This window comes from Bos mutus, chromosome 3 (assembly GCF_027580195.1).
Source record: "Bos mutus isolate GX-2022 chromosome 3, NWIPB_WYAK_1.1, whole genome shotgun sequence".
Lineage (NCBI taxonomy): Eukaryota > Metazoa > Chordata > Mammalia > Artiodactyla > Bovidae > Bos > Bos mutus.
The window spans coordinates 54447145-54469007 of NC_091619.1; the positions used below are offsets into that span (position 1 = coordinate 54447145).

Consider the following 21863-nt stretch of genomic DNA (forward strand, 5'->3'; position numbering starts at 1 on the left):
CCCAACCCAGGGACTGAACTCGTGTCTCTTACAGCTCCTGCACTGGCAAGGATCTTCACCACTAGCACCACCTGGGAAGCTCGAGTGGGCAGTTGGCCCCGTTCAAAGTTTCCAAGTGGGCAAAAAAATGTCAGCTGGCCCCTTCTTCTTCTCTCTGTGCTTTCCCTTCACCTACTTAGCAAACCTTTCCTTCTTTCCCAATGATGAAATTGCAAGTTTCTTCTAGCTCAACTAGTTCCTTTTAGTCACTGGAAAGCAAAACTAATCACTACCTTAATGTATTTGCTTGCATATGGTAGTTTTGTATTTTGCACAAACCAAAACAATTTTCAATTTGAGTGAAGCAAAGAAAAACAAAGGAATGACTCTTTGGAGGTGGAGTGTCAGAGACATGGATAAAATATAACTTGGGGCAGCAAAGTATACTTTCAGCATCCTTAAATCAGAGGAACCAGTCAAGTCAGTATCCACAATGCAGACCTGACAAATTTCAGGACAGGCTCCCCTCTACAGTCCCACTGTGATGTTTTAAGCGTCCTTTATAGACAGCTCTACCAACCTACCTTGCAATCCCTGGTAGCTCAGACGGTAAAGCGTCTGCCTACAATGCCGGAGACCCAGGTTCGATCCCTGGGTCAGGAAGATCCACTGGAGAAGGAAATGGCAACCCACTCCAGTATTCTTGCCTGGAAAATCCCATGGACTGAGGAGCCTGTTAGGCTACAGTCCATGAGTTCACAAAGAGTCAGACACTACTGAGGGACTTCACTTTCACTTTCACCAACCTACTCAGAACTTAATATTCCTAAATACCTGAACTAAAGTAACAGAGTCTAGCTATTCTGGTTATTTTCAAGACCCTACTGGACACTGGTTTGAAACAATCCAGAAATGAATAAAGAGCACATTGGAGTTTCTTTGAAACAGCTAAGTCAGAGTAGCACAATTCATTGTTTTTATACAGAAGTTGATTACCTGGTTAGCCCTGATTTGTTTCAGTCTAAAGTGATGCCTTCTTTCCGATTTGGTCTATTCTGCATACTTGAACCTGCAGAGGTGGGAGGGGAGACAAAGAAGACATGTTTCATTTGAGCTTGTGAAAATAATGGCTCTTATCAAGTTCAATGTCATAAGTTTTCTTCCACAAGAAGGAAGAGTATACTTCCCGGTGATCGATAGTTCTTTATTACATAGAAATGGTTCCTAATTCTCAGCAGATAGAGCACTTGAGGTAACAGGAGTATTCTCCCAAGTCACAAAGAATAATGTAATGGTCAATATGATTGACTGTTGAAAGCTTTCATAGCTTGTTTCAAACTGAGATCCTGAAATATGGAAAAAGAACAGTGCCGGCTGGCCAAGGGAACCCATTGCTGGGAAAAGGAACATAAACATCCCCAAAGGCCATCAGACAATGATCATTTCCAACATTAGTCTGAAAGTGATAAGCTAATAAGAATAGGAAACTTAGGCTATATATACTGGATTCATAAAACATCCTTCCAAAAAAGGGGAAGTTTTTAATTTTCCATGAAGTTTGAAATCTACAATGGTCTGGCATTATTTCCACTTATGTTCAGGAAATTCATTTTTACTTTCATCTGGATTAGTGTATGTCAATCCATGGGCACATCAGAAGCACATGGGAGTTATGTGGGGCTTGGGGTTTTGTTTATTTGTTTGTCTTCATAAAATATTTTAGTATCTCACTATGAAACGACACTGAAATTGAATTTCATAGGCTGTGTCAAAGAAACGTGTACTTTGAAAAATTCCTCAAGTAGCTTCTGAGAATGAACCCCTAATTCAATGACTTTGAATGTTGTGATGAAAATCATTCCGATTTAAAAACCACACCTTCTTAATCTGGTGCTTGGGGGCAAGGAAAGAAGAGAGTCTTTAAACACTAAAGACAATTTTGACAAAAGTGGGCACAAGGTTAAGGAATTTAGAACCCAATATAAAAGAAGCAAAGGACCCTTTCTTCCCTTGTCTTCTCTCACTGTCCTCTCACAATTCTTCTCTCAGTAACTACTCTGCAGGGTTTTACCCCATGGTTCTCTTACACTCTCTCCTTACACATTTCTCTAGATGATCTAACCTATCTCCTTGGCTCCAGCTCCATATATATTTAACTCCTGTCTTAGTCTGCTCAGGTTGCCACAAGATACCATAGACTGGGTGACTTAAAAAACATTTATTTTCTCACAGTCCTGGAGGTTAGAAGTCTTAGCCAAGATGCTGGCAGGTTTCTTCTGGGGCCCATCTCCTTGGCTTATACATGGCCATCTTCTCCCTGGACCTTCACCTGGTCTCTTTTCTGTGTCTTTCTAGGTCTTGCTATCCTAATTTTTTCTATCAAGACATCAGCTATATTGGAATAGGTTCTATCCTAATCACCTCCTTTTAATTTATTACCTCTTTCAAGACGTCATCTAAAAGTGCAGTCACATTCCGAAGTGTTAGGCTGTTCAGTCGCTAAGTCGTGTCCGACTCTTTGCATCCCCAAGGACTGCAGCACGCCAGGCTTCTCCATCCATCACCATCTCTCGGGTCAGGACATCAGTGTGTGAACTTTAGGGACACGCAATTCAGCCCTAACAACTCTGAATCATCTGACTCTGGACCTACATGATGACTGGCTCCTGTGTTTGAAAAACTCTCATATGAAAACAAGGGACAAGACGTCTCTACTAAGAGATCCAAACAAGGACCAGAGTGCGGAAGTTAAAGTGTGAAAGTCTCAGCCCAACATAAAGAATTGTGTGACAATGAGAGGAATCTAGTTCTTAGGGGCTGCAGGCCCTAACAGTGTGTCTCCATTACCAGAAGGTCACGGCAGAAGCTGGCTGGACTCCCTACTGCTTCTGTCTTCAGGGATATCTAGCAGGAGCCTAGAAGATATCTTTTCCTTCTTTAATTTGATGACTTTAATGAAGGAATTAAATCAAGATGATCAAAATAAAGCAATGTGCATGCTAAGTCACAAAGTCGTGTCTTTGTGATCCTACGGACTGTAGCCCACCAGACTCCTGTGTCCATGGGATTTTCCAGGAAAGAATACTGGAGTGGGTTGCCATGCCCCCCTCCAAGGGATCTTCCAAACCCAGGGATTGAACCCTTGTCTCTTACGTCTTCTGCACTGGCAGGCAAGTTCTTTACCACTAGCGCCACCTCAAAGTGAAAGTCAAAGTCAAAGTGAAATCGCTCAGTCGTGTCCAACTCTTTGCGACTCCCTGGACTGTAGCCCACCAGGCTTTTCCATCCATGGGATTCTCCGGGCAAGAATACGGGAGTGGGTTGTCATTTCCTTCTCCAGGGGATCTTCCCGACCCAGGGATCAAACCCAGGTCTCCCACATTGCAGGCAGACGCTTTAACCTCTGAACCACCAGGGAAGCCCCAAATAAAGCCATGGAAACGTCTAAAAAACCTGTGACTAGATGTGTCTGTAAGTACAGCATAATCAGATACGAGGAGAAAGGTTTTTGGAATTGTTAATTCATGACTTCCCTGGGGTAATATAATGGCAAATTATGTAAGGGTGAGAGCTGTTTCAAACATAGTGAGGCCTCAGGTGACACTGACGGGGAAGGCTAGACCAACTCAGAAACGTCTTTCCCAAGACAAAATGATCATTCAACAAGTGGATGTCCATGGCAATTAAATGCAGCTTTCCCCCACCAAAATTACAAACGTCAGAAACTGAGTGGTCTGACACAACCTCTTTGTTCTCAGCATCAGCTTACAATGTATGCGCACCAAAGCCACTCAGGAGGCCATCGTATGGCATGTGTCAGCATCCAAGGGCCAGTTGTGGGAAGACCCTGACTCCAGGTCCCATTCTTCCATAGACGAGTCTGCTGACCTATGGTAGGGCCTTGTCTTCTCAATTTATTTTTTTTCTTTTATTATGATTTTTTTAATTGGAGGATAATTGCCTTACAATGCTGTGTTAGTTTCTGTAGTACAGCAATGTTAATCAGCTGTGTGTATACATATATCCCCTCCCTCCTGAGCCTCCCTGCCACTAGCACCATTCCACCACACTAGATCATCACAGAGCACCAAGCTGAGCATCCTGTGCTTTACAGCGGGTTCCCGCAAGCTATCTCTTTTACACATGGTAGTGCATATATGGGAGAAGGCAATGGCAATCCACTCCAGTACTCTTGCCTGGAAAATCCCATGGATGCAGGAGCCTGGTAGGCTGCAGTCCATGGGATCGCTAAGAGTCGGACACGACTGAGCGACTTTACTTTCACTTTACACTTTCATGCATTGGAAAAGGAAATGGCAACCCACTCCAGTGTTCTTGCCTGGAGAATTCCAGGGACAGGGGAACCTGGTGGTCTGCCATCTCTAGGGTAGCACAGGGTCGGACACGACTTAGCAGCAGCAGTGTATATCAGATCAGATCAGTCGCTCAGTCATGTCCGACTCTTTGCGACCCCATGAATCGCAGCACGCCAGGCCTCCCTGTCCATCACCAACTCCTGGAGTTCACTCAGACTCATGTCCATCAAGTCAGTGATGCCATCCAGCCATCTCATCAGCTGGCATCCCCTTCTCCTCCTGCCCTCAATCCCTCCCAGCATCAGAGTCTTCCAATGAGTCAACTCTTCGCATGAGGTGGCCAAAGTACTGGAGTTTCAGCTTTAGCATCATTCCTTCCAAAGAAATCCCAGGACTGATCTCCTTCAGAATGGACTGGTTGGATCTCCTTGCAGTCCAAGGGACTCTCAAGAGTCTTCTCCAACACCACAGTTCAAAAGCATCAATTCTTCGGCGCTCAGCCTTCTTCACAGTCCAACTCTCACATCCATACATGGCCACAGGAAAAACCATAGCCTTGACTAGACGGACCTTTGTTGGCAAAGTAATGTCTCTGCTTTTCAATATGCTATCTAGGTTGGTCATAACTTTCCTTCCAAGGAGTGAGCGTCTTTTAATTTCATGACTGCAGTCACCATCTGCAGTGATTTTGGAGCCCAGAAAAATAAAATCTGACACTGTTTCCACTGTCTCCCCATCTATTTCCCATGAAGTGGTGGGACCGGATGCCATGATCTTCGTTTTCTGAATGTTGAGCTTTAAGCCAACTTTTTCACTCTCCACTTTCACTTTCATCAAGAGGCTTTTGAGTTCCTCTTCACTTTCTGCCATAAGGGTGGTGTCATCTGCATATCTGAGGTTATTGATATTTCTCCCGGGAATCTTGATTCCAGCTTGTGCTTCTTCCAGTCCAGCATTTCTCATGATGTACTCTGCATGTAAGTTAAATAAACAGGGTGACAATATACAGCCTTGATGAACTCCTTTTCCTATTTGGAACCAGTCTGTTGTTCCATGTCCAGTTCTAACTGTTGCTTCGTGACCTGCATACAAATTTCTCAAGAGGCAGATCAGGTGTTCTGGTATTCCCATCTCTTTCAGAATTTTCCACAGTTTATTGTGATCCACACAGTCAAAGGCTTTGGCATAGTCAATAAAGCAGAAATAGATGTTTTTCTGGAACTCTCTTGCTTTTTCCATGATCCAGCGGATATTGGCAATTTGATCTCTGGTTCCTCTGCCTTTTCAAAAACCAGCTTGAACATCAGGAAGTTCACGGTTCAGATATTGCTGAAGCCTGGCTTGGAGAATTTTGAGCATTACTTTACTAGCGTGTGAGATGAGTACAATTGTGTGGCAGTTTGAGCATTCTTTGGCATTGCCTTTCTTTGGGATTGGAATGAAAACTGACCTTTTCCAGTGCTGTGGCCACTGCTGAGTTTTCCAAATTTGCTGGCATATTGAGTGCAGCACTTTCACAGCATCATCTTTCAGGATTTGGAATAGCTCAACTGGAATTCCGTCACCTCCACTAGCTTTGTTTGTAGTGATGCTTTCTAAGGCCCACTTGACTTCACATTCCAGGATGTTTGGCTCTAGGTGAGTGATCACACCATCATGATTATCTGGGTCGTGAAGATCTTTTTTGTACAGTTCTTCTGTGTATTCTTGCCATCTCTTCTTAATATCTTCTGCTTCTGTTCAGATCAGATTAAATCAGTCGCTCAGTCGTGTCCGACTCTTTGTGACCCCATGAATCGCAGCATGCCAGGCCTCTCTGTCCATCACCAACTCCTGGAGTTCACTCAGACTCATGTCCATCGAGTCAGTGATACCATCCAGCCATCTCATCCTCTGGCATCCCCTTCTCCTCCTGCCCTCAATCCCTCCCAGCATCAGAGTCTTTTCCAATGAGTCAACTCTTCACATGAGGTGGCCAAAGTACTGGAGTTTCAGCTTTAGCATCATTCCTTCCAAAGAAATCCCAGGACTGATCTCCTTCAGAATGGACTGGTTGGATCTCCTTGCAGTCCAAGGGACTCTCAAGAGTCTTCTCCAACACCACAGTTCAAAAGCATCAATTCTTCAGTGCTCAGCCTTCTTCACAGTCCAACTCTCACATCCATACATGACCACAGGAAAAACCATAACCTTGACTAGAGGAACCTTTGTTGGCAAAGTAATGTCTCTGCTTTTCAATATGCTATCTAGGTTGGTCATAACTTTCCTTCCAAGGAGTAAGCGTCTTTTAATTTCATGGCTGCAGTCACCATCTGCAGTGATTTTGGAGCCCAAGAAAATAAAGTCTGACACTGTTTCCACTGTCTCCCCATCTATTTACCATGAAGTGATGGGACTAGATGCCATGATCTTCGTTTTCTGAATGTTGAGCTTTAAGCCAACTTTTTCACTCTCCACTTTCACTTTCATCAAGAGGCTTTTGAGTTCCTCTTCACTTTCTGCCATAAGGGTGGTATCATCTGGATATCTGAGGTTATTGATATTTCTCCCGGCAATCTTGATTTTGGCTTGTGCTTCTTCCACTCCAGCGTTTCTCATGATGTACTCTGCATATAAGTTAAATAAACAGGGTGACAATATACAGCCTTGATGAACTCCTTTTCCTATTGGAACCAGTCTGTTGTTTCATGCCCAGTTCTAACTGTTGCTTCTGTTAGGTCCATACCATTTCTGTCCTTTATTGAGCTCATCTTTGCATGAAATGTTCCTTTGGTATCTCTGATTTTCTTGAAGAGATCCCTAGTCTTTCCCATTCTGTTGTTTTCCTCTATTTCTTTGCATTGATCGCTGAGGAAGGCTTTCTTATCTCTTCTTGCTATTCTTTGGAACTCTGCATTCAGATGTTTATATCTTTCCTTTTCTCCTTTGCATTTCACTTCTCTTCTTTTCACAGCTATTTGTAAGGCCTCCCCAGACAGCCATTTTGCTTTTTTGCATTTCTTTTCCATGGGGATGGTCTTGATCCCTGTCTCCTGAACAATGTCACAAACCTCATTCCATAGTTCATCAGGCACTCTATCTATCAGATCTAGGCCCTTAAATCTATCTCTCACTTCCACTGTATAATCAAAAGGGATTTGATTTAGGTCATACCTGAATGGTCTAGTGGTTTTCCCTACTTTCTTCAATTTAAGTCTGAATTTGGCAATAAGGAGTTCATGGTCTGAGCCACAGTCAGCTCCTGGTCTTGTTTTTGCTGACTGTATAGATCTTCTCCATCTTTGGCTGCAAAGAATATAATCAATCTGATTTCGGTGTTGACCATCTGGTGATGTCCATGTATAGACTCTTCTCTTGTGTTGTTGGAAAAGGGTGTTTGCTATTACCAGTGCATTTTCTTGGCAAAACTCTATTAGTCTTTGCCCTGCTTCATTCCGTATTCCAAGGCCAAATTTGCCTGTTACTCCAGGTGTTTCTTGACTTCCTACTTTTGCATTCCAGTCCCCTATAATGAAAAGGACATCTTTTTTGGGTGTTAGTTCTAAAAGGTCTTGTAGGTCTTCATAGAACTGTTCAACTTCAGCTTCTTCAGCGTTACTGGGTGGGGCATAGACTAGGATTACTGTGATATTGAATGGTTTGCCTTGGAAACGAACAGAGATCATTCTGTCGTTTTTGAGATTGCATCCAAGTACTGCATTTTGGATTCTTTTGTTGACCATGATGGCTACTCCATTTCTTCTGAGGGATTCCTGCCCGCAGTAGTAGATATAATGGTCATCTGAGTTAAATTCACCCATTCCAGTCCATTTTAGTTCGCTGATTCCTGGAATGTAGACGTTTACTCTTGCCATCTCTTGTTTGACCACTTCCAATTTGCCTTGATTCATGGACCTGACATTCCAGGTTCCTATGCAATATTGCTCTTTACAGCATCAGACCTTGCTTCTATCACCAGTCACATCCACAGCTGGGTATCCTTTTTGCTTTGGCTCCATCCCTTCATTCTTTCTGGAGTTATTTCTCCACTGATCTCCAGTAGCATATTGGGCACCTACTGACCTGGGGAGTTTCTCTTTCAGTATCCTATCATTTTGCCTTTTCATACTGTTCATGGGGTTCTCAAGGCAAGAATACTGAAGTGGTTTGCCATTCCCTTCTCCAGTGGACCACATTCTGTCAAATCTCTCCACCATGACCCGCCCGTCTTGGGTTGCCCCATGGGCATGGCTTAGTTTCATTGAGTTAGACAAGGCTGTGGTCCTAGTGTGATTAGATTGACTAGTTTTCTGTGAGTATGGTTTCAGTGTGTTTGCCCTCTGATGCCCTCTTGCAACACCTACCGTCTTACTTGGGTTTCTCTTACCTTGGGCGTGGGGTATCTCTTCACGGCTGCTCCAGCAAAGGGCAGCCATTGCTCCTTACCTTGGATGACGGGTATCTCCTCACGGCCGCCCTTCCTGACCTTCAAAGTGGGATAGCTCCTCTAGGCCATCCTGCGCCCACACAGCCGCAGCTCCTTGGACATGGGATTGGTCCTCCCGGCCACCACCCCTGGCTTCGGTCGTGGGGTTGCTCCTCCCCACTGCCGCCCTTGGCCTCGGGTTTAGGGGCGTGGGGTAGCTCGTCCTGGCCACCGCCCCTGACCTCAGATGCGGGGTAACTCCTCAGTGTATATATGTCAATCCTATTCCCTCAATTCATCCCATCTTTTCCTTTCCCCTACCCCATGTCCACAAGTCTCTTCTCTAGAAAAATGATACAGATGAACCTATTTGCAGGATAGGAGTAGAGAGCCATCCTCAATTTCTTAATCTGTAAAACAGGAGTAACAGTACCTAGCTTCACATCAAGTTGTGAGAATTGATGAGATTATGTAACTTATGAATTCATGCAATTTAATTGAACTTAACTGTGAATTGTAGATTATTCAACTATATAGTATTAGAGCTATTTCCCTCCCAAAATATTATTGACATTATGCTTTTCTTGTTGCCCAAGATCACTGCCTATGCGTGTGTGCATGTGAAGTCACTTCAGTCATGTCCAAATCTTTGCAATCCTATAGACTATAGCCCACCAGCCTCCTCTGTCCAAGGGATTCTCCAGGCAAGAATAGCGGAGTGGGTTGCCACTGCCTCCTCCAGGCGATCTTCCCAACTCAGGGATCAAACCAATATCTCTTTATGTCTCCTGCATTGGCAGGTGTGTTCTTTACCACTACCGCCACCTGGAAATCCCATCACTGCCTATACTGTGTGCTATAAATGCAGGTCATCTCCTTCTTAGATGGACCATGAAAGGTTTCTAGGGACTCTGACAGTACAACTCATTCAGAAAGATGCAGAAGATGTCCTAGACCCAGTGAGGAAAATAATCCAGGAGAGGCATTCCTATCCCAAGAAACTATAAAGAGATAATCAAAACCAAAAGCTGAAAAATGTGCAAAAATGAAGAAATTCCATACATCAGAGCAACAAGAGATCTTGTGAATCTTTTCATAGATGATAATTCCAAACCTTACTCAGGATTAAGCTCTAAGATGCTTATTAAAAATGCAGACTCTCCCTTCCTGGAAATCCTCCCTACTACCACCATCACTACCAACACTGACATTCTAGTGCAATAGGACAACACTTTGAAAACCACTTACCTGGAGTGAATTCAGACTTTCAAAAAAAAAAAACCCTCATGCTTCTTACAACACTATGAAGGCGTGAAGGCTTTGTAGTATTTACTAAATCTGGGTTCCATGAGAAGAATCTAGGGGTGACCTGGGGTTTCCTTAGCATTCCTCTTTAGTATCTCTACCTGCCCACCTCTAAAATATGCCACAGTAAGCATTCAAGTTAAGTAAAGATTTTGCGCTTGCCGGGCAAAGCAGTCTCAAAACAAGGCCCCTTTCCTTCTTTAAGATTGGCATCCTAAACACCTAAATCTAGAAATTCTCAATTTGCCAGCTGCACAGAAGGATGAGAGCTACGTGTATGACAGTGTCAAGTCCCATTGAGCTGTGCAAAGCTGTCATGTGTAAAGCAAAAAAATATATATAAGCAAAGCTGACTTGGCTTATAAGGGGCTCTTCCTGGCACATGTAGCTCAGGTGGAATGAAGGACCTGAGGAGATTCATCCAGTCTGCCCAACCCACCACCCATTTTCATTAGTTTACACATGAATAGGTGAAACAGCCAAAAAACAACTCTGGAATGTATCTGTGATGCAAAAGTCTACAAGCAATAAATGCTGGAGAAGATGTGGAGAAAAGGGAACCCTCTTACACTGTTGGTGGGAATGCAAACTAGTACAGCCACTATGGAGAACAGTGTGGAGATTCCTTAAAAAACTGGAAATAGAACTGCCATACAACCCAGCAATCCCACTGCTGGGCACACACACCGAGGAAACCAGAATTGAAAGAGACACGTGTACCCCAATGTTCATTGCAGCACTGTTTATAATAGCCAGGACATGGAAGCAACCTAGATGTCCATCAGCAGATGAATGGATAAGAAAGCTGTGGTACATATACACAATGGAATATTACTCAGCCATTAAAAAGAATACATTTGAATCAGTTCTAATGAGGTGGATGAAACTGGAGCCTATTATACAGGGTGAAGTAAGCCAGAAAGAAAAACACCAATACAGTATACTAACGCATATATATGGAATTTAGAAAGAGGGTAATGATAACCCTCTATGCGAGACAGCAAAAGAGACACAGATGTATAGAACAGTCTTTTGGACTCTGTGGGAGAGGGAGGAGGGGGGATGATCTGGGAGAATGGCATTAAAACATGTATAATATCATATAAGAAACGAATCGCCAGTCCAAGTTCAATGCAGGATACGGAAGCTTGGGGCTGGTGCACTGGGATGACCCAGAGGGATGGTACGGGGATGGAGGTGAGGGGGGTTCAGAATGGGGAACATGTGTACGCCTGTGGCAGATTCATGTTGATGTATGGCAAAACCAATACAATATTGTAAAGTAAAAATATATATATATAATAATAATAATAAAAATTATAAAAAAAAAAAAAGATCCTGAGGCTCTGAGTAAGAAACTGAGACACTTACAGGAGCTTTTGGAATTGTTTTTATACCCTGGTAATCATGATCACTGAGAAAGTAGTAGGGCCATTTTTTCTGCTCTTGACATACTGAACTCACCTGCTGTATCTCCAGATCATGCCCACTCAATTCTGTATCCACAGCCACATGCAGCCTTGGGGTTCCACCTTGACAGCCTGACCCAACTGAATCCAGGAAAATACTTGAATCAGTGAGGGATAACTAATAGTAGGTGACACGCTAAGACAAACTCTTGTATCTGGCACTATTTCTTTCTTTGCTAAGTATACTTATAATTTGATCAGTAGAATATGTGTAGCACTCTCTTTTATAATATTTTTATAGAAATCAATACAGTGTAACCAAATTGGTGTCAATAGGTTAGATTCCTTATTTGTCATTATTGAGAATTTTCATTTCTCCATTGAAAAACTGTTGGTTACGTCATGCCATTTGACTTCTGGTTCAAGTGCTTTCAAAGAAACTGATTTATAAAAATGCATCTTTGAAATCCTGCCAGTCTAAGAACTGGAAAGTCTAAGTCAAATCAGAATAGCAGACTGAAGTTGGTTAAGATGGGAAAGTAACAGGGTAACTAGAACAACGATATTAAGTACACATATATATGTTTACCAACAAAAGGCAGAAGGTCAAATGAAGCAGGCAGTAATAAAAAATGGGCAAGCACATTTTGATTTATCTTTTAAAAAGTATTCAGTGTCCCAATACTTTTCCCATTGAAACAAATACATTATTCAAAGGGAAAATGTGTATGTGGAACATTAAGACAAGACTCCTATTTCAATTTCTGAGCCTAGTAAGCCATCATTTGCATCATCTGTCCATTTATGAAAGGTTTCACAGTGTAAGGTGCACTTTCACAAGCACTATTTATTCATCTAACCAACATTTTTTTTTTAGTTGCTCCTCTCTTGCATGTTAAAAAATCACTTTCCCCTTCTGATCTGGGGAAATTATTTTTTAACATGCAATTTTCCCCCTAGAATTCCCAAATCCTAGTAATGACAAAAAATAAAAATGACCACCAAGTTCCCCATATTTAGAGGATGCCATTTCACTACTTCTCACTCATTGTACTCGGTTGCTAGTCATTTGACAGTTTCATAGGATGTAAGGAGCACGTCTCCTAAGCCTCTAAAAGTTTCTAGGAATGCCCTAGGACCTATAGAACTCTTCTTTGTTTGCCATGTCCTGTAATTGGCTGGGCATTAGGTTTACAAATAAACCTTGAGTATATTGATTTTAAAAGAATTAAGGATCACCTATGTTGTGTCACAGAGAAGGCAATAGCACCCCACTCCAGTACTCTTGCCTGGAAAATCCCATGGATGGAGGAGCCTGGTAGGCTGCAGACCATGGGGTGGCTAAGAGTCGGACACGACTGAGTGACTTCACTTTCACTTTTCACTTTCATACATTGGAGAAGGAAATGGCAACCCACTCCAGTGTTCTTGCCTGGAGAATCCCAGGGATGGGGGAGCCTGGAGAGCTGCCGTCTATGGGGTCACACAGAGTCGGACACGACTGAAGTGACTTAGCATGGCATAGCATATGTTCTGTCATACACTGTAATAGAAATTACAAGAGAGAAGTAAAAGCAGGGCCCTGACCATAAGAGCTCAAAAGGGGAGAAATACATATAAAAAACTTAGTAAATATAAAGCAAGTGCTCTACAACCAAGGTAAGGGCAGTATCTGAGGGTGGATTTTTTTTAACCTAGTTTATCTGCCCAATTCTCTCACTGACATCCTCGACTTTCTATGCTGGTGAGAATGAGCATCTGAAACAGATAGCTGTCATATGTTTTAGGTACTATGATCTATTTTATTTAAATTCTTCAAAATGTTAGAATGTGTTGTGAAAATATGTCCTCTGAGCCCTTTTTGAATACAAGCCAGACTAATTTCACTTGGAAATCACATCAGATTAATCTTTTTATCTTGATAAGAGTATTGAATTAGTCTACTAGGTGGGTCTAGTGAATCTGGACTTGAGCAAGAATTCTGAGAGGGTCTCGAGATTTCCTGCTGGTCAAGTTGAAATGTAATTTGTACCAAATGATACCACAGTAAGATGGATTCATAATGGTTAAACTACAGCACCCTAACAGCATCCGTCAGCCTGAGGAGAGTTTCTAAGACATACCTTAGGCCTGTGCCCTAGCACTTAGCCAAACATGTTATGCAACAGTTTGCCTGAAGACATAAAAACTGTGCTCTACTAAAACTCCAATGAATTTAAAAATAACAGAGTAGGGAAAAAAACTGGTACTGAGCCCGGTCCATGATAAATATATTTTTTAAAGTTTCAATAATAAATGAATGAATAAACAAATGGATTGCATAGATTTAAAAGAAGAACTAACATATAATAGATCACATGTAATGAAATAAATGTGAGGTCCTGCACCAGGGTCTAAAGCTACCAAAGTACAACAGCAAAGGAGAGGGTTTACTAGGCAGTTTGACTGGGGTAGCCATCCTCTCTCTCCACAAAAAAGATAAAACATAAACAAAAACATTTAATACTCTAATGGGTTATAACCAATTATAATTCAACAGAAGTAAGGAACCTAAGATGAAGAAGGTGGTCATCTGGTTTGTACTCTTGATATAAGCCCATATCTGGAGCATTTTGTTCAATTCTGAATGCTACACACTGAATAAGTTAAAGAAAAATTGAATGGTGAGTAAGCTAAATAGGATATCATATGAGAAATAATAATATGGGTTTATCATCATAATCATAAAAGGAACTAGGTGACAAGCACTTCACATGAATTTTCTTGTTAGATCCTCACAACATTTTGCCTGTGAAGCAAATATCAGTATTATCCCCCTTACAAATAAGAAAAGGCTGAGAGAGGCCAGGCAGTTTGCCCAAACTCAGGTAATAGATGAAGGCAGCCTTGAGTCTCAACAAGGTTTCTCTGATTCTAGAGTCTACATACTTAAGAAGAGGAGACAAAAATGGGAAAGACTATTGCGTGGACACAAAATTAGAGCCTATTCATACTAGCTTCAAGAAAGAGCACTGGAACCAAAGCATGGAAACTACTAGGAAAACTGGCCTCAATGTATGAAAAAATGTATAATAGTTCTTTTAGGTGTCTCTACAGATTCCCTCCCATGGTTTTCCACACCATTTCAGGTCAAATTGACCATTTCCTTGAACGAGGGCAATTATATTAATTGCAAAGAGTTTTCTGTTTTCTGTGTAAGACTCATAGTTCAGATTTTTAAGGTGGTATATTACTGTTGGCCACTTTTCTATATGTGTCTATATTTCTGTTCCTCTTAACTACTGCACAGATCTGAGTAATGCGAGGATCCAAGATGTGTTGTTTTGACTTTATAAAATATACTAGTTATAGTTGCCCTTGAAAGCTGAGAATTGTGCTCTCCTTCAGTGCTACCTTGAAGCCACCGTGGGAGATATACAAGTCACCCTTGGTTTTGAAAAGAAGCAATCCATTTCCAAGTTGCAATCTACTTGAAATAATCTCCCCAATTACATGGAAGTAATTTACTCTATATTTACTTTCTGCTTTGGACTATCAAATATCTCCTCCTCTCACCCCCAGGGGCAGCAGCTGGGATTAAAAGTTCCACTACCCTCCCTGCTGGGGCTTTATTATTTAACTCTTTCATGCCCATTTAAGAGCAGACAAGGTTTGCACCAGATGATGACTGAAGTCCCCTTTAGCCTAAGACATAATATTGCAATATTAACCTAACTTATTTTAGATCCAACCTATTTCCAAAGCTGTTTATTGTTTTTAGTACAAATTCTTTCTCCAGCACAAAGGCTGACCTATATAAAGCTAAGCAGTTGAAAACTAAAACATTTAATCAAGTGTCAAACCCACCTATGCAATACCAAACAGATAAATGCATATATTGTTTGCTCCAAGGTCAGGCAAAACTCAAGTGACACTAAGCCCAGTCACCCCTCTCAGCCGGGTAAAGTCTCACTTTCCATCCTACCCATGGAGGCCTCCAAAACTCAGAGGAGAGGGCATTTTTTATTGCTAATTCTCTGTCCTGGGTGTAGCCCTGCGAATCTCTGGGCTTCTTCCTGTTCTAGCACCTATGGTGAGGAAGAAAAATCCTTTTCAAATCGATCTTGGCCTCTCACAGCCCAGAACCACGGGTGAGCCTGACTCCTGGTTTGTTTTTAATAGTGGACTTAATTTCATAGAGCTGGTTCAGGTTTACAGAAAACCTGAGCAGAAAGAACAAACGGTTCCCATGTCTCTATCCCACACCTTCCCCAGTTATGACCCCTGGCCTTGACTATGACTTATGATGAACAGTCCAGGTTTGGAGTTCTGGCTCCCTGCCCTTCAGATGATAGAGCATGTGCTCAAGCCCACCCCTGTTTTAAATTGAACTCACTTGCTCTGGAGGCTTCCATCAGCTGCTAGGACCATCCTGAACTGAGTTCTTCAAGAACACAAACCCGGCCCAGAGGCAACCACTGCTAAAAACAAGCCAGACAGCAGGCAGGAGGCAGGAATGGGCTCTGGCAAGAGCCCAAGGACAGCAAGTTTCAACAGGGTATTTTTTGAAGAGATTGTTGGCGACATTATCTTATTAAGTTACAGGAAGATCATCCTTCCATGAGTAAAGTCTATATGAAAAACAATCCAGCAAACATCACGGTGCCGTTATCTGTGAGAGTTGCCCCTGCAAATCTCTGACCAGGGCTGCTGTGCTAGGATGAACCTCTCCCCAGGTCTGGCCCTCTTTCTGCACTAGCTTTTAATTGTTAATGAATTAAACTTTCTGAGGAGATAAGAATAATGTTGTTTTGTTTGCACACAGGCTGCATGACTAACAAGGACAATATAAATAAACCCATTCCCAGCTTGGTCTGCAGGTGTACGCATAGCGCCTGTGTTCAAGTGAAGCCTGGGATGGCTCCCACACAAGATTAGGTGGTTATTGCGGAAGCCAAGGCTTGCACACTGTTAAAAGCCCAAGCTAATATGTTCACTTAAGACATTATGCCTAATTATGCTATTTGTCAGTAGGGAAACCTGTTCTCCAAACCTGAAACCTTCCTGATGCACCGATGTGGGTCTGAGTCCTATAAATATGCCAAGATGACTCTGTAGGATTCAGAGCCAACGATGCTCCATGATGTTTATGAAAATGAGCAAAATCAAATCCTTGTGCATTCTGTCCCCCCAGGATGGTATGAGTTTCTTTTTGGTCCTGTAGCTATCATAACAAATAAGTGTAAGGGGAACTGTTTGTTCTTTTATTTTTGGAAACTTACTGCAATCTCTGCAGGCATCTCCTATGAAATACAGAACTCTCTGTCCACCACATTGTTTCGAGGTGTTGGTAGGGAGGGGGTTCTTATTTATGAGTTTGTTTCAAATTCGAAGAAGGGCTGCCCTGGGGCATGTAAAGTACAGCATGCTGACTGTGGTTAATAGCACTGCATTAAATATTTGAAAGTTGCTAAAAGAGTAGGTCTTAAAAGTTCTCATCCCAGAAAACAAAATTTTTATAACTAAATATGGTGACAGATGTTAACTAGACTTATTGTAGTGATCATTTCACAATATATACAACTGTCAAAGCATCATGTTGTACACACCTGAAACTAATATCACTTTATGTCAATCATCCCTCAAAAAAAAAAAAAAAGGAATGCCTTCATGACCAGGAGAAGTTACTAAAGTCTCAGGTTCTGAGTCATGGTTTGGGCTTGGCTCCTGATGTTAGTAGAGTCAAGTGTCTTGTGGTTTGTATTCCTTGTCTGTAGACAGGTGTGATGTGGTATGATAAGAACACTAACCAATGTCTGGGCCGTGTGCTGAGTACACAGAATCCTCTGGTGATGTGTGAACGTTGTGTGTGTGTGTGTGTGTGTGTGTACCTTCCTCTGCCCCACCCCATTGATATACAGGAAGCAGGTCCCACCAACCAGGATAGGAATCGATGCACTGGGAGCCGATCAGAATGTCTGCAGATCACTAACCACCAGTTCAAAAGGCTTCAAAAAAAATGAATTTAATTTGATTAATCGGAGATTGAAATCACACATCAAAGCCTTAGGAGATCTCATGGTGAACTAAATCAAGTGGATCGCTTCATTCCTCAAATCCTGCCTGTGGCTCCCAGGCAGAAACTGTAATCTCTGGGAGCTTACGAGGCAATCATTCACCCCCAGACATACTTGGACTCTGCCTCCAACAGGTAGAGGCTTGAACCTATGCATCCATCCTCATCCATACCCCTACAGTCTTTTCATATATACTAACATGTCCAAATACCCAAAATCACCCTAAATTCAATATAGTTATTTATGTTTAAAATCTGCAATATAGCGAGTCTAAAAGTAGCTCACTATTACCTAAAACAAGATCATTCCCCTGCGTCCCACATTTCCTCCTGTAGGATCCCTGCCTTCCCTTCTCTCTTCATCAGACTTCTAACCAAAGCCCATTGTTGCTCACTGCTCCTTGACTTCTAATTCTTCATTTTCCCCTTTCTCAATTTTACTGCTCCAGACTCTAATTGCTTTGGTTTTTCTTGTTTCTCACCATTCTAACCCCTTCAGAAATACAATTATTTCTGAAAAAATAATTATCTGAATAATTTCTGAAAAAATGCAATTATCTCATTAACTTAATCAAGATCTTTTTTACATTTTTTTTTCCCTCTGTGCCAATCTGGCTCTAGCTTTTACCTACTATCATTCCACCTTTCATCCAGCAACCACTTTCCATCCATCCATTTCACAAGTGTTTATTGAGCATCTGTGGGCACCATGCACTGCTTTAAGCATTGGGGAAAAGAAGATAGATAATAAATATCCCTATTCTCAAGAAGCTCATGTGAAAATGTGGATGGATATGTACGCAGTGTGTGTGGTCAATAACTTCAGTGTGGTACAAGTATTATGAGAGGAGCCCCAGTGCTCTGGAGGTCCAGAGAGGGAGAGGAAAGTGATCAGACCTTCTCCTCCTCCGCCAGGCTCATGTCCCCTCTGCAACATGAATACCAAGCCTGGGCTCACATCATTGACACTTCACACCTGAAGTCCTTTTTATCCAAATCTTGGCTACATTATGAGATCATAGGCCCTTGGGTTCCAGTAATCATCAGCACACCATACTTATCTCAATCTTGGTGAACTTTGAGACTTAATCATTGTGTGTGCGCTCAGTCACTTAGTCATGTCCGACTCTTTGGAGCCCATGGGCTGTAACCCACCAGGGTCCTCTGTCCATGGAATTCTCCAGGCAAGAACACTAGAGTGGGTTGCCATTTCCTTCTTCAGGGGATCTTCCTAAGGCAGAGATTGAACTGTCATTCATAGGACCCAATTTAAAAGTTGTTTTATATGTGTTGCTTTGCCTTCTCAAATCAAGTTTGACTTCCAACTGGAGGGTCTGTAACTGTGTCTGCATACATCTCTTGTATTCTTCATAGTGTTCTGCCAGGAACACAGTAAAAACACAATTAAAAAGACATCAGGTGAATCACTGATACTTAGATTTTCCTGACCATTTCCGCTCCTCCCTCCCCTTGCTTTCTTAACAGAAGTAATATCACATCTACACATAGTAAGCACTCAATGAAAGGAAGACAGTGAGATATAAGACAGTACAGGAACTTTGAAATTAAACAGATCCAAGTTCAAATTCCAATTCAACTACTCCGTGTTTGATCTTAAGCTAGTTTAACTTTTCTGAGCCTTACATTCCTGAATTGCAAAATGAGAACTAATAATACAAACTTGTTTCCGTTTCCAGGATGGTTAAATAAGTCTGTGAATGTACTTTGGCATGTAATAAGGGACCAAAACCTGCTAGATCCTGTCTTCCCCACTATTCTTCCTCCTCTATCACCACTCTTTCTCAGCAAGCAAAATTTGCCAAAAACCAATAGAGACATTTAAAACTTCTCCACCTGTGTGATTTTGATTGCCGAACAGAGCTATAAACTTTTCTCAAGCAGCCAACCTAAAGCCTGGTAATTAACTACATCATGTCCTTCACACCTAGCATATCACAGGGAAATTGTTGGCTTATGTACTTTTTTTTCACTGTTATTATGCGGACATAAATGTATAAGAATTCTGTGATCTTTGAGTCCTACGGCTCTCAAAAACGTGAAGCTGTACATTTTTTGACTGCCCTTCATTCAGTCCACAGGAATGCGAGATCCTGTACATTCTGCTACCCACAGAAAGGGTTAAACATTCCCACTACAAAAAGACTTAGTGTTCTAACTATAAATGTCATGGGAACATGGCCTGGAAAAGCTGAAGGCCATTGCATTATACAATTACCTATTTACTGGAGACAGTATATTTAATAACTAATCATCTAATCTAATAATACAGAAGAATATCAGACTGAAAGGTCAAGTGTTTAGGATTAGGGAGAAAGCAGCCTTAAAAGTACATTTAAAAGAGCCTCACAGATCAACAAGTCAGCTTGAGATTCTGCCATGTTACTGCTGCTCCCAGGCCTTTAGGGGTCTAAGAAATGTCACTATCTTTCAAACTCAGAATATTTATTACAGACTCTGCTCATAGGGGTTTTATTGCATGAAGTCTCTTCATTAGCACTTGAAGATGATTATTTCACCTTGTGTAATGGCATATTAGCTCTATGAAGAAAAATGTTATACTAGGAGATTTTCAATATACTTTTAATGAGAGCTCTTGCCCTAAATGTTATTCTTCCCTTGGGCCCCGCTTGTCACAAGTTCTGTTTGCCTCCATTTGTGGTTCTTTCTTCTGAATGTCTTTCTCAGAGACCTAAGTGGTCATTATTCCTAGAAATTTTCATGGTACAAACTCTTCATTTTGTAAAATCTTAAAAACCTCATATGGAAAAGCACCTCACTTTTAAAAAATCCCTCACTTTTAAAAGCCTGAATGGACACCTTCACCATTCTTTAAAAAGGAAAATTCTTGTCACAATTCAAATTCCATGGATAAATCTCTTGAAGAACCACCATGCGGTTCTGATGATACAAACTTGGTCACGACATTTATCTTTATTCCGGATATTTAAGTCCTTTTCCATGATGTTTTAGTAAGTCACTCTCACTTCAGTCACCTGATGTCTTCAAATCTTGGTACTTTTTTTACAGTTTCTCAGAGTAGAACATCTTTGGAGAAAGATCCAAGTATCCCCTCTTCTTCCAAAAACTCCCCCAAACCTAAAACCCTATAACTGTCAGGATAGAATAGGTTATTCTGAGGTAACAAAATTAGCCCTGAACTCCCAGTGGATTATCAAGACTAACTTTTATCTTTTTGTTCCATTTCATATTCATCACAAGTTAGTGGGAAACTCTACTCATATGGTTACTCAGGGACCACGTTGAAGGAGGTTACACCAACCTAGCCAGGCATCCACAGCAGAAGGAAGAAGAGACAAGGGGTGTCTCACTGGCACCTTTCTATGCCTTGACTCAAAACTGACACCATCCTGCTTCAGTTTACAATGCATTAGCTAGAACTTGTCACAGATCCCCCTAAGTTGCAGGAAATGTGGTCTTCTCTATGTGCAAAACATAAGAGGAGAACCTGATATTGGTGAAACTAGAAATATCTAAACCAAGCATGGTGGTTGGTGGTAGTTTAGTCACTCAGTCATGTCCAACTCTTTGGGACCCCATGGACTGTAGCCCTCCAGGCTCCTCTGACTATGGTATTTCCCAGGCAAAAATACTGGAGTGGTTTGCCATTTCCTTCTCCAGAGAAGCTCCCTGATCCAGGGATCGAACCCAGGTCTCCTGCATTGCAGGCCTGTTCTTTACCAACTGAGCCACCAGGGAAGCCCCAACACAAGCATATACACACTAAATATTACCACTGTCTACACTGAGACAAGAAGAATGAAGCCAACAAAAAAGTTTGAACACAAAGCAAATCTCTAAGCCTGGCTACCCAGTGAATCCAGAATAACCCAAACAGAATTAAAAATACTTCCTGTGTGCTCTTGTCAATTGGAAGGTGAATCCAAATTCATGTTCTGCTTTTAGATCCCTGATTTTTTTTCAATACTTTGTTGTAAGATTTTTTTTTCAAAGTTTTACACTCTAGGCAATAAAAGAATTTCCAAAGAGAAAGACTGATGCTCACTAATTTAAGTTCAGTTACCATGTGTTTCATATCAAATTCCCAGCAAGTCCCAAGTTCCTGAGTGGGAATTTGGGCTCTTTAGTATTTATTTCCATCAGATCCTATGATTTGCTTCTCTTTGTTCAAAAGACAAATTCATACCCAAAATAATGCCTGGCACAGTACCTGACTTAGAGCGGATGCTCAATATATGTAACAATGCTTAGGAATAACAAAAGAATGAGTGTGAAAATAGAAAAAAATATACAAAGAATATACTTATACAAATTTCTAGACTTACACTCAATGCCAAAACAATAAATTTCAAAATCAGTGTGTCTTACCAATTGTATATGATAAATAATGTCAA

At 41.6% G+C, this 21863-nt stretch overlaps 1 long non-coding RNA gene across 3 annotated transcripts in view; it reads right to left on the reverse strand.

The window, feature by feature from the left end:
- Nucleotides 1-15968, reverse strand: part of LOC138985964 (uncharacterized) — an 84075-nt gene extending 68107 nt beyond the window's left edge. For all 3 annotated transcript variants that reach the window (XR_011462893.1, XR_011462892.1, XR_011462890.1), the window contains exons 1-3: nt 15790-15968; nt 11470-11555; nt 976-1048 (exon numbers count right to left, since the gene is read on the reverse strand). This is a non-coding gene — a long non-coding RNA (uncharacterized lncRNA). The remainder of the gene's footprint in view (nt 1-975; nt 1049-11469; nt 11556-15789) is intronic.
- Nucleotides 15969-21863: the final 5895 nt, after the last annotated feature.